The following is a 12,145-nucleotide window of genomic DNA, read 5'->3' as shown; positions in this document are numbered from 1 at the left end:
GTTAGATGAGAATTCAGGTGAACTGCCTCTTCACCTCCAGTAACACTGATAAAAATCTGCTAAATGCCCCTCCAGTGGAGCCAGGGTCCCTTTACTCACTGCTCTGGCTCCAGGCTCATTGCTGTGTCCCACATTCTGGTTACTGGCCTGGGCATCTTGCTCCAGAGTCCTTAGGGTGCAGGAGCATTTGGGACTCTTTAGCAACCTCCCACCTGCTTAGCATAGAACTGTAAAAAGAAAAAGTTGTTTTATGAACCAAAGAAGTAAGGAATTTTTCCCCAGCTTTCTATCCAACACCTTCTACTGCAAGATATTGGAGTCCCACCACATTCCCTATGACACTCACCATAGCAACAGTCAAGCCCCCTCACCTTCCCTAGACTCTGCTCTAGTCCTCCTGTGTCCTCTCTAAGGCTCTGTTCCCACTTCTCTCCTGTATTTCCAACAGACCTATCCCTTACCTCCCAATGGTGCTTCCAATTCATTTCTGTACTTTCCATCCCCTTCTAACACCATCACTCAACTCACATGACTCCTGGCTGGCTCTGTCTGGTTGCTGGCCTGACAACTATCTTCACCATGTAGCTGGCAATCACTTCACTGTGTTTGACTATCTGGACAGCTTTACCAGCTGCTAAGCAGCCAAATGAAACATATTTGTCCTTTAGGTGTTTGTTCTTTAGCCCAGCCCTCTAGAGGAAACTTGTAGGTATTTATTAACTTGGAGATTACAAGAAATGGCAAAATGTCAGTGTGGTGGTGCATCCCCCACTCCCTCTCGGGGTTCACCATGGTCTCAGAAATGCTCATTAGGCCTCAGCCTTGATGGACAGCTTCTGGGCTGAGCTTCTCATGAGCTGATCAGAAACACTATCTGCTCCCAGGAACTCGGAGCTGGCTAAGGAGCCCTGGTTTGTAACAGCCTTGGGAACTTATTTTTCTTACCTGAATAACCACCCAGGTGGAACATTTTTGGTTTTGAACTTTCAAACAAAGTTACTGACACAAATTGTGACCAGGATGGGAAATTACTGTGACCAAAGCCGAGTCTGTTGTGACTCTCTAAGCAGTGGTCCAAAGTGAGACCCTCTGGGCTCTCCTGGACTGCAGCAGGCTGAGACCAGCACCTCCTTCTCTGAGCCACACAGCTCCCAGGTTGGATATACTCGGGGGACCACAGCTGAATGACAATGAGGGATCCTGGGCTGAGATCCCCACTCCTTGAGACTCAACCCTTCACCCGCTGAGAAGGTGCAAAGGCATCCGGCATCAGTACTTCCCTGAATTCAGGAAATTTTCACAGGTATGTACCTTGTATACCCTCCTTTAGGTCTGCATGTGTGTGAATATGCAAATGCACTACGCATGTAGTTAGATGCCTATGCACTTCAGATTTGTAAGTACGTTAGGCCTGTGAGTTACTGTTGTGTCTGCAGTAAATTTCACATGAATCATTTGTTAAATTATTGAGATTAAGCTGTAGTCTAGGTGCTGTTCAATTTCAGTGCTGTTAAACCTTTAGGCCTAAACTGTTGGTCAAGTCTGGGGTGTAGTTTAGCAAGGGGATCTACTCTGAACCTTTTGACTCAACAGGAAGGTCTTCCTTAGTCCTTTTTATCCTTACCCTTTCCTATTCTCACACTTTCCCCCACAAAGACTCCCCAACAGCCTCCATGTAGATAATTTTTGGATGAATTTCAGGTTTAGATTGATTGATTTTCAATTCTAGTTTGCTTTTTCTCTGTGTGCTTTAACCATCCAGTAAGTAGGACAGTGAACCTTGCCAACAAACTTTGTCAACTTTTACTTTTTTATTAAATCTGCTTTTGCCAATACCTTTAGTGGTGATTCGTTAAGAGACCTTAAAACACTCATTCACCACACTCTGCCCTTCAGAGAAACTGTGAGATCAGCCTAAAAAATGAGAGAAGAAGTTAAGAAGTATCACAATACACAAAGCTAGAAATGTGTTTTCTTCTCCCAATGCACATGGGATTGTCTCTTACAAGTGCCATAGATATGTGGCCAGAGGACTTTTGTGGCAATATTTTCTATTTTTCAACAGCCGAAAGACTACTTCTTGTCCCAGAGCATGGAAGGAAAGCAAAGAAGATTTTGATTTAATAATAAAATAGGACTGGCTGCTGGACCTAGGGGTCAGAAGGAACATGTGATGTTCTCATTTATGTCTGCAAATGAGAAAAAAAGATCAGATTCACACAAAAAACCTGCCTTTCATATGGAATTTTACCAAATACAAAGGTTTCTGTATAGCCAGAAGTTTGTGCTTTGCCTACACATTTTCTATGCAAAAGAGTAATTGCCTTGATGAATCAATGGACTATATATGTGTGTATATGCATGTATGTGTATATATATATGTATATATATATGTATTTATTTATACAATACGGACTCTTTGCAAGCTGGAATTCATAAATCCTTTGGGAATTTGCCTTTCTTTGGGTTTCATTACTTCTAGTCATCCATGTGGTGCCTCCAAAGCTCCCATGGAGGGATCTGACCTTCATGGACATTTGGTGTGGTGGGCATTTGGGGCAGAGGGGTGACTGGAAAGCAGCTATGTGACCAACATGCTCTTTACCAATAACCAGCATGATCCACAAACATGTTCTGACTGGGTCAAAAGGTCTCTTTTCACTGGAAAAGGATATGCAAATCTATGAACTAAATATATATGCAATGCCGTGACATGTATTTCAGTCAGTGTGTTATAAATGGGAATCAGACGTGGTTGTGCAGCCCGTATTCTTTCACCTTGGAGTCCCTCACAAATAGCCAATCCCTTCTTCTTCACTTTCATAAGCCTGGAAAACACTGTGGAGGACCTGCCCAAGGTATTGTACCTTAATCTCATAGATGACATTTGTTGTTAGAGCAAGGATTTTAAAGGCACGCCTTCCTAGGCAAGTTCATTTTCTCAAACTTGCCTATGCAAGCCTTCTTCTCTCCTGTAAATAAATCAAGAGCTAAGTAAATATGAGTACTGAGTGAAAGCACATGAGATCATAAGAAAGGGCAGTATACACTTAGTCTATCTCCCCACTTTTGTGCCTGTCACGGGGACAAGATTAGAAGAAGAGCTCCTGGAACTCTCTCCCTACACCCTCCCACCCTTTGCCCCAGGAGAACACCATTTCTTCTGATCATAGTTGAACACATCAACTTCCCCACCATGTTAGACTATGTGCCACATCAATCAGACTTCAAAAGAAAGGTCGTGGCCCTGAAAGCAATCCCCGCTGAGTTCTTCATGTGTGTGAGGTGCTCCCATGCCAAAGTCTGTGCACTACTGGGGCTTTAACACTTCGAGAGCTTCCCTGCCCTGCCCTGCCCAGAACCTGCAGGTTCTGCTTGACTCCAGCACTAGGAAGTATCCTCTTCCCTCCATCTCCATGTGTTCTGTCCATCTCACTTGTGGCACCTCCTGGATGATGACAATATTCTTCCATCTCCTTCTACTGGTGTCTGCTCTTGCACACATCGTGTCTAGCCTGACCATTGTCCCTTTGACATGTCAGGACCAGGACCATTCCTGGTGAACCTATCCTGTCCCATCTATATATCTTCAGCTACTACTTGTCCCATTCTTTTGGAGCTCTGGGTCTGTACATCCTCAACACAAATGTCCCTCCTGACTGCTGGGTTTCTCTGTGTTGTTACTATTAATTCCAGTAATTACTTTTATGAGCAGATAATTACAATAATAAGTGGGAATTCTACAGCACACTGCATTGTATGGTGTCTTCAAGCCCCATGTTATGTAGGATACAGCTTTGCAGAGCTCTCCACACCCAAACATCTTGGGTGATGATCACTTCTTGGTCATGCACCATGAAAAAAGCATTTCCTTCATTGTCCATTGTCAGATGAAACGATGGGAAAATAGGCCATTGCCTGCACCCATCCATTTGAAACAGGGCCCAGCTAACCCAGAGGAAGCTGCTTGAAGTTTCAGAAAGGGATTGGGTAGGTTGTGCTTTGTGGGAAGGGGCGCAGAAATCCCTGGAGGAATTACCGCATGTATTCTGCTAGGGAAATCCAACAATCGCATGAGCACAAAGGCTACCAGTAACAGGCGTTTTCCACTTCCTTGATTGGCTTTCACAGAAGCTCAACGAGTTCTCCATCGTTCTCTAGGAGTCCCTGCTTTGGCCTGGGCCTCTGCACTGGGATTTTCCTATCAGCTATGAAGTCCCTTGGTTGCCTATTGTCAATAACTGCTTTTAGCAGACAAAGCTTTATATAACCTCAGACAAAACATGTTGTTAAAACCACAGTCCAGTGAGGCAGCTGGAGCTCTAATGTAATAATAAAAGAGCTCCAGCAAGTCTAAAGGCTGAAAGAGTAGGTCCTTCATTAAGGATGTCAGGTAACTGTATCTCTATCTAAGCCAAATAATGAAGAAAAATGAAGGAAAGCAGCCAGCTGTGATACAAGTATGTCAAGGATTAGTGAATCACAAGGAGGTTTACATGTATGATTGATTACTGGGATTATGAAAAATAGGGACCTTTGCTTTTAAATTAAATTTCTCAGCTTCAGTTTCCCACATTTGCTTTGTCTGTGCCTTTTTTCCCTAGAAGATTAAATATCCATTTAACTTTTTGGGCATTCTCAACTAGATGGTTACATTACACATTATTGTAGTGATTCTCCTGCTATGATGAAATTCATACAAGCGTGGTAACTAGCCTAAAAAAAATCCTAATTATAAACCCAAGTCACTTCAACCTAAAAGAAACCCATAAAGCTGAGCGATGGCAGTACAACTGAAGTACTCTGAATACCCAAATTGGTTGTTCTGTCACTGCAATGAATTCCTGGTGCTTCAGGAAAAAAGTCATCTTCAGAGACCTTGTTCATGAACATAAATAGTTTCAGTTGACCACTGGCTGCAGGAAGAGAGTCCAGGGCATGTCGCTCCTTTTGGTGTGAGACCATGCAGCCTTCAGCACTAGAGTCAGTTCTAAATATATTTCTCAAGTCAGATGTATAATGAGACATTTCATTACTTCCTTCCTTCTCAGCACATTACGACAAAGTGAGCCAGGATTTGCTCTTCCCAGTATGAGCAAAGGTTAATTCTTTGCCATCTGCCAGGATCACCAGAACAACTGAAATATCCCTTGATTGTCCACGTGCATATTAGAGCGTTGCAAGCCATGACTTTCCTTGATGACGGGACAAGCTGGTGATAAAGAAAATGCCTGCTATATCTTCCTTCTAGTGACCCATGCCATTAGTGATTTATATTGGATATAGGTAGTGAGATGCCCCAGATACAGAGGTTGCTGCTAAATAGAAGGCAATATTGATCACACTCATTAATCAAAAGCAGATAAAGACAGGGTGTATTGCCCAGACTCCCTCTCCATCTCTTTCTCTGGAAGGAGTTCTCTGTTGCTAGAAAAAAGTATAGGTCAGTGAGCATGTGGGTGAGGTGTATTCATCATTGAAATTTCAAAATGTTCCTTCTTGCTTTTGCAGCATGAACTGAATCACATAGAGTAACTTAAAAGTGATCCTGAGTGGGGATATCAGGTTGATAAAATAAATACTTGCTGTGTCCAGAAAGAATTCTATTATCTGTAGAATCTGGAGTCCTGGATACAATTTTCCATCTGAAGACATCCTCAGAAATATGGTCCAGATACATCCCGGTCAGACCCTGAGACACAGAGGCACGAGCTGTTCTCAGCTGCTTGTACAGTCAACAGGTAGAAGCTGATACCTCTCATCAGAGATAGCACCTGGACCAGAGATGCCATGGGCCATCTGATGGGTTGATGTTGGGCCATGGGGCTGCAGTTACCTTGCAAGAACATCAGAGATGGTGTGAAGCCAGGAGAGACAACAGCAAGGAACACATTGTCCAGGGAAGTGGTGGAGGGACTTAAAAGACATGGATGTGGTGCTTAGGGACGTGGTTTAGCAGTGGGCTTGGCAATGCAGCATTAATGGTTGGACTCCATGATCATAGAGGTCTTTTCCAACCAAAACTCTTCTATGATTCTGTGACTCCAAGGAAGCCATTACAGTGTCTTTCATTTATCAGCATAACTAGGACTGAGCTTTGGGGCACCATCCTCACCTTCCAGGGGTGCAGTCATTTGGCTAATGCTTGAAAAACCCACTTTGGGAGCCCAAACTGGAGGCAAAATGACCCGCAGAGCACAGTTTATGGGCTATTCCAGGAACAGTTGTTCTTCTGGATGCATGAACCAGCCCAGATTTCTTCTGCACCTTGACAAGGAGCCCTTGTGGCACAGCTGCATTGCTGAGGTGTTGCTGAACACATGCTCCATGTGGAATGGCTCTTCTATATTAATTTGCAGAGTATCTCAGCACCTCTTGGCATGAAAAGTACGATTGCAGAAAGTCCGAAGAGCACCTGTAGGCTCAAGATCATTCAGTATAGTGACAACTGAGACTCTCAGAACAGTTTACCCTGGGTTAAAAAAAAAAAAAAAAAATTTTACTTGCACACCCCTGATGACCAGAAAAGTGTTCTGCTCATCTTGAAATCACACTGCCCAGCAGCTCTGTTAGCACCCCCACCCAAGTGTCCCTTACATCCACTTTCCCCCCAACGGCAGGAAATCGCTTAGAAAATATTTCCAGGTTCCTTCCTGGCCAGAGGTCACCTCCGTGTTTCGGAGCAGCAGGAATCACCATGTTCTCTGACACAACAAACGGAGGAGGAAGATCTGTCCTGCCCTTTCAAGCTTGTGCTTTTTAGCTGCAACTCCACCCTGCGCTGGTGGAGAAGGGATCAGTTCCCACTGATCGCAGGAAAGGGAGGTCACGGGGTTTGCTTGATTAAATCACCACAAGCCAAAAGGTTCTTTCGCTCACTGAGAATTGCTCACGGGCTGTTTAATTTGTTCTGAAAACAAAAGCAAAACAAAAAAACAAACCCCAAGCCCAACAAGCAACAGCACACACGGAAAAGCAGGTGTGTCTCGAGATCCTGGAAAAACAAAGGGCAGGGGCTGAGGCAGGAGGTGACACTTGGATGGGAAGTTTCCATCCCAGTACAAGAGGACAAGTTTGGAAAAGACTCGGACAGGACCAGCACTTGTTGTCCTACAGGTATGGATGCTGTGTGTGAAATGTGGCATTGGTTTAACATTTTGAGGTGGGTAAGGGTGCCTTGAAGGAATTTTTCGGGCCAGATTCTGACAGTGTGGTGCAAGCTTTGCATCACCAGTAAACCTGCTGCGGGTTTCTGCCAGGGGAACTGCTGTCAGCACGTGTTTCATTCTGTGGTGATTAGTTGGCAGCTTTCTGTAGGATGCTTTTGGCTGTTCAGGGTATTAATTAAGCCATTCAAGCTCTGACAAAGTGCTACTGCCTGTTCGCTTGGCTAGTGAATGCTAATAGAGGCTATGATTGCTTTCGTTTAAGCTCGGGGCTGCAGAGGTAAAGAGGGACGTGCACAGAAATGCTGTGCTAATCCTCATTGCATTTATTACCTCCTTATTAAGTCGTGCTGCAGAGTTTCGGAGAAAAAAGTCAACTGCAATAGCATTTAGAATTTTTTCCACTTTGTTTTGTTTGTACTGTGTTTGTTCCACTTTGTACTTAAGAGTGGCTGGAATTTGCAATGCAGATGCAGGCACTGTGTTTTTGTTAGCTGTATAGAACGGTGGGTTTCTTTAAGGGCAATCTCCCTTCAGTTTCATATTAGGTGAAACTTTCTGACAGGGGAGAGGGACTTGGAGCACCCACAGCCACAGGTTGAGAAACTTCTGTATACTGTCTTTGAGCATCACATTTATCTTGTTTCCATTCTTTTCTATGTGTGTTGTCAGCTGCTTAAATGAAAGCCAGTTTTATGGTGGTGTGTTGGAGTGCTGCTGCCAGTGCTCAGTGTCAGGGGGATGCAGGGAGGCTTTCTGATGCTTTCACCTCCACTGATGTCTATATCCCCAAAAGTTCTGCTCCATTTCCAAACATCCCTGGTGCAGCACTATCCACTTTGCTTAAATGATCATGATTCAGAAAAAAGCAGAGCTGCGGTGTGACCTGTACAACCTTGTTTCTCTCTCTGCATCATGGAAAAGCAACGCTCACCTACGTGCACAAGGAGCTTTTGGATTTGGGGGAGAAAGGTGTTATTGTTTGAAAGCTGTAACTCACACTTTCAGTGACAGTTTTAGGAGGCAATGAGCTTGTGACAAGCAAGGGAATAGCAAGGGAAAGGATGTGAATTTGAAAGCCTGAGGCTCCATTTCTCCTGCTTCTATCACTTGCTGTTGCATGAAGAAAATGGTATTTCACAACCCATAGATTTTCCTCTCACCTAGAAAATTCCTCATCTATTTCTGTCACTTAACCTGTCCAGTGATGTTTGGCAACATTGCAGAATTAAGTGATATTTAAAGAAATTTAGGGGGAAATCTTTAGCACCTGGGTAGCAGTGACACTTGACTGAAGTCAGTGATGGGTCAGGCAGCTCAGCAGGAACCTGCTGTGACATCTCTCACTGTTTAACTTCCCTAGATTCGTCTGAGTTTGCCTCCGGTGATCCAGATTTAAAAAACAAACAAAGAGAACATGCGTAGGCACTGAGAAGATATCTTTGTCCTGATCTTCTTGGTTATTTTTATTTTTTTAACACCTCTTAGTCAGGCTTAATAAAGCAGTTCTCCAACATCTGAATTGGAGACGTGGGAAATTCCTCAAACTAGGCAGAGCTTCCTCTCATTGTTATAACACAAAAGACCAGGGCAGCCTTTACTAGAGTTCCTTTTTTTAACCCATTCACTTGACCAAGAAACGTACCTGCTGCTGCCACCGCTCCGGGCTGTGATTCACAGTTTGCCAGAAGACAGCGGACAAGCATGGAAGTGAATTGCATTATCCCTGAGGACATCATTATTTTGGGGTTGTATTGCACTTGAAACTGAAATGGTTTGCTGCTGGAATTAATCTCAGCCTTGTGCAAGAATCATGGCTTTTTAAGACCAAATGGGATGAATCTACAGTAAAACCCAACTCCTTGCAGAAAACCATTTCCAGTTTTCCTTGAAACAGTTTCTTAGGACCATGATCTGCAAAAGGGGTTCAATTGCCATTCCTGAGCAGACCCACCACAATTGCATGCTTATAGAGTTTATTTCTCAAATGATCCTGCACGTGGCTCAGCCTGCCTGGGGACAGTTACCGCCCATGGGTTAATCTGATCCAGCACCTGCCCTGCTGGTAAGGGAGCAGTAGCTCGTCCCCCTTATCTTTGCTGGGCAGCATCCTGACAGGACTGAGCCAGCACTGGGTGAGGGCAGGAACTGTGGGGCTGTGATAGTGGCCCTGAACAGGTTGTATTAGGAATGTGGATGAAATGGAATGCACAAGGTGGGTGTGCAGGAACAAGGAAAATGGGAAAGAGATAGCAAAAGAAGATTTGCAATGGCTTGTTTCTCTCTGATGGATGAATGATCGATTCCACGTTTGTTTGGCGGTTTTTTTCAGAGATCAGCTCCTGCGGAGCAGATAATTCACTGCAGCAGGTTGTCTAGTAATTACACTGCTATATTTGCATGTTATAATGCTGCACCAGTGGACTTCGTTAAGGAGTTTTTGACTACATTTGCAGCCTATTCTGAGGGCTTATCTGCTGTTGATGGTGGCTTGGAAGAGCTTTCACTCTGACACCCATCCCATGACATGACACGGATGTTGTAGCCTTAATCCACCACCTCTGCACACAGTTTATCTCTTTTGTACAAAATTCAGTTTATTCCTGTGGAAGCCTGCAACGAATTCTGCCCCAAAGTGCTCCCCTCTCCATCATAACTCCCATCTGAGCAATCCAAACAAGATGGGTGTGCTGGGTCTGGCTAGGATCGAATTAACTTTCTTCATGCAGTGCTGTGTTTTCTGTTTGTGGCTGAAAAAGTATTGATACTAAACCAACGCTTTGGCTGTTGCTGAGCAGGGCTTGCAGAGCATCAAGGCTTTCGCTTTTTTTCCACTGACTCTGTTGTGGGTGGGATGAGGGTTGAGAGGGATTACAACAGGGAAACCTGATTTGAATTCACAAAAAGGATGTTTCAAACCATATAACATCATTTTCAGCAACAAAAAAAAATAGTGGTGGAAGTCAGGGTTGTCTTCCAAACCAGCCATTGCTTGGACATTTTCTGGGTGTACATCTGCTTGCGGGAGGTAGTGAAGGATCACTTTCACATCACTTTTTTTTCTTTCCACTTTCTTTCTCTTATTAACCTTTATTTATCTCAATCCACTAGTTTTTGCACTTTTTCTCATCCTATTCTCTTCTCCACCCTTCTGACAGGTGGGCAGTGAGTGGCTGTGTGTGTGCTTAGCTTCAGACCAGGGTCAGCCCATGACAACAGGATTTCTAGCTCACCCTTCAGACACCTTCCAGTGGACAACTTTTGAATAAACAGTTTTTTCCCAGCCCAGGAAAAAAAACCTTTAAACTCTCTTGTGTCATCTCCATCGGCTGATTTACACAAAGTAATACTTGTTTCAGGAAGACCTCAAAGGTCACCTAATATCGACCATTCCTGGCACTGAATTCCTCCATTCTGGATGAAAAGGGAGTCACATCTCATTTGCCTTCTAGGTACTTCCACAAGTCTTGCTTTATCAGATCATTAGTGCAATCAGTGATGGGTTTTTCCTGCCCCAGGGTCTCTCTAAGCACCCTGTGAAGCAGAGACAGCAAATATCACCCTTGTTTGGCAGCACAGAACTGAGGCACAGAGATAGCCAGGGTCTGCTTACAAGGTTGGCTGCTGCCAACCCAGGGTCTGCTTAAACACCTCAACAGGAGCGAAAATGCTGTGGCAGCCAGGTTTGAGGGTGCTGGTGAGCAGCAGAGCTGTATGCATTCCCTATTTAAATCTTAATATGAAATATTAATTTCCAAATGCCTTCCCTCAAAACATAATAGAGTTGTGATTGAGTATGTAATTTACTGTCCTCGGAAATTCCTCAAAATGACCGAGCTTCCCCCAATTGTTCATGCACAGAGGAAAAGCTCTACTAGAGTTCCTGCTTTGGCTCAACCCTGTGAGCACAGGCTTGGCCGTCCATGACCACCAGGCTGAGTGTGTGAAAGCCATCTTCATTCCAAAGATGTCCCTACATGCCTTATGACAGGCTATTCACAGTATGCCCCTTGCTCCTGAAATTGTTTTACTGTGCCTTCTTGAGAGAGAAATTCTCTAAATTCCTGCACAGTATCCCCAAAATTTGGGTTGGTTGATCCTAGGTCTGAGATCCCAGCTAAGCCTGTGCATGCCTCAAGTATCTCTGTCAATAAAACAGGACTGATGGCACTTCCTTCCTTCCTCTTGTTATCCATCCTGTTTCGAGTCTGTGGCTTAAAAAGTTCAACAGCTGTTCATAACCACTGTCCCTTACTGCATTTAGGATACACAACATGTTAAAATCATGGAGTCGCAGAATGCTTTGGGTTGGAAGGGACCTTAAAGCTGATCTCATTCCAACCCTTTCCATGGGCAGGGACACTTCCACTAGACCAGGTTTGCTCCAAGCCCCATCCAGCTTGGCTTTGGACACTTCCAGGGACTGGGCAGCCACAGTTTCTCTGGGCAGCCTGTGCCAGGGCCTCGCCACCCTCACAGGAAATAATTTCTTCCTAATAATTAATCTAAACCTGCCATCTGTTAGTTTAAAGCCATCCCCTCCTTGTCCTGTCACTCCAGCCCTTTTGTAGGTCCTTTAGGTACTGGAAGGAGCTCTAAGGCTCCCTTGAAGCCTTGTCTTCTCCAGGCTGAACAGCCCCAGATCTCTCAGCTGGTCCTTATAGGGGAGATGTTCTGTGTTATTATTGAAAATCTGCTTTAAAAGCCACCTGCTCTTTTCCTAAACACCTTGTTTCTGGACAGCCTTGCAATGATTGTTCCAGCACTGTTCCAGCATGATAGTACCAACTTGGCAAGTGCTTAATCCATCTGACAGCAGTTAATGGAAGCTTCTCTTGTCCTTAATGTAAGTACAGGTGCTTTTGAGGGTGTTGAAGCAAAGGAGGTTCCTACTGAAGTAAGGCCTAGATTGCCTGTAGAGTCAGCAGAGAGAAACACATAGGCCGCAGAAAACTTCTTGTGAGAGGGGCCACCAAAGT

General features: G+C 44.4%; 1 protein-coding gene across 5 annotated transcripts in view; it reads left to right on the top strand.

The window, feature by feature from the left end:
• The first annotated feature begins 806 nt into the window (after nucleotides 1-806).
• ADGRF5 (adhesion G protein-coupled receptor F5) overlaps nucleotides 807-12,145 on the top strand; it is a 48,357-nt gene continuing 37,018 nt past the window's right edge. Inside the window, exon 1 of one of the 5 annotated variants that reach the window (XM_042032831.1) lies at nucleotides 807-1,303. The gene's annotated coding sequence lies outside the window, so the exon portion shown is untranslated. Of the gene's footprint in view, nucleotides 1,304-6,791; nucleotides 7,117-7,143; nucleotides 7,163-12,145 lie in introns of those variants that run through there. The other 4 variants (XM_042032832.1, XM_042032828.1, XM_042032833.1 and 1 more) reach the window with 4 other exon arrangements.

The sequence above is a fragment of the Corvus kubaryi genome, unplaced genomic scaffold, assembly GCF_017639235.1.
Source record: "Corvus kubaryi isolate FWS band 111438036 unplaced genomic scaffold, C.kubaryi_AGA036_p1.0 37354, whole genome shotgun sequence".
Classification (NCBI taxonomy): domain Eukaryota; kingdom Metazoa; phylum Chordata; class Aves; order Passeriformes; family Corvidae; genus Corvus; species Corvus kubaryi.
The sequence above is the reverse complement of the archived record's forward strand: the minus strand, read 5'-3'. Positions and strand labels throughout refer to the sequence as shown.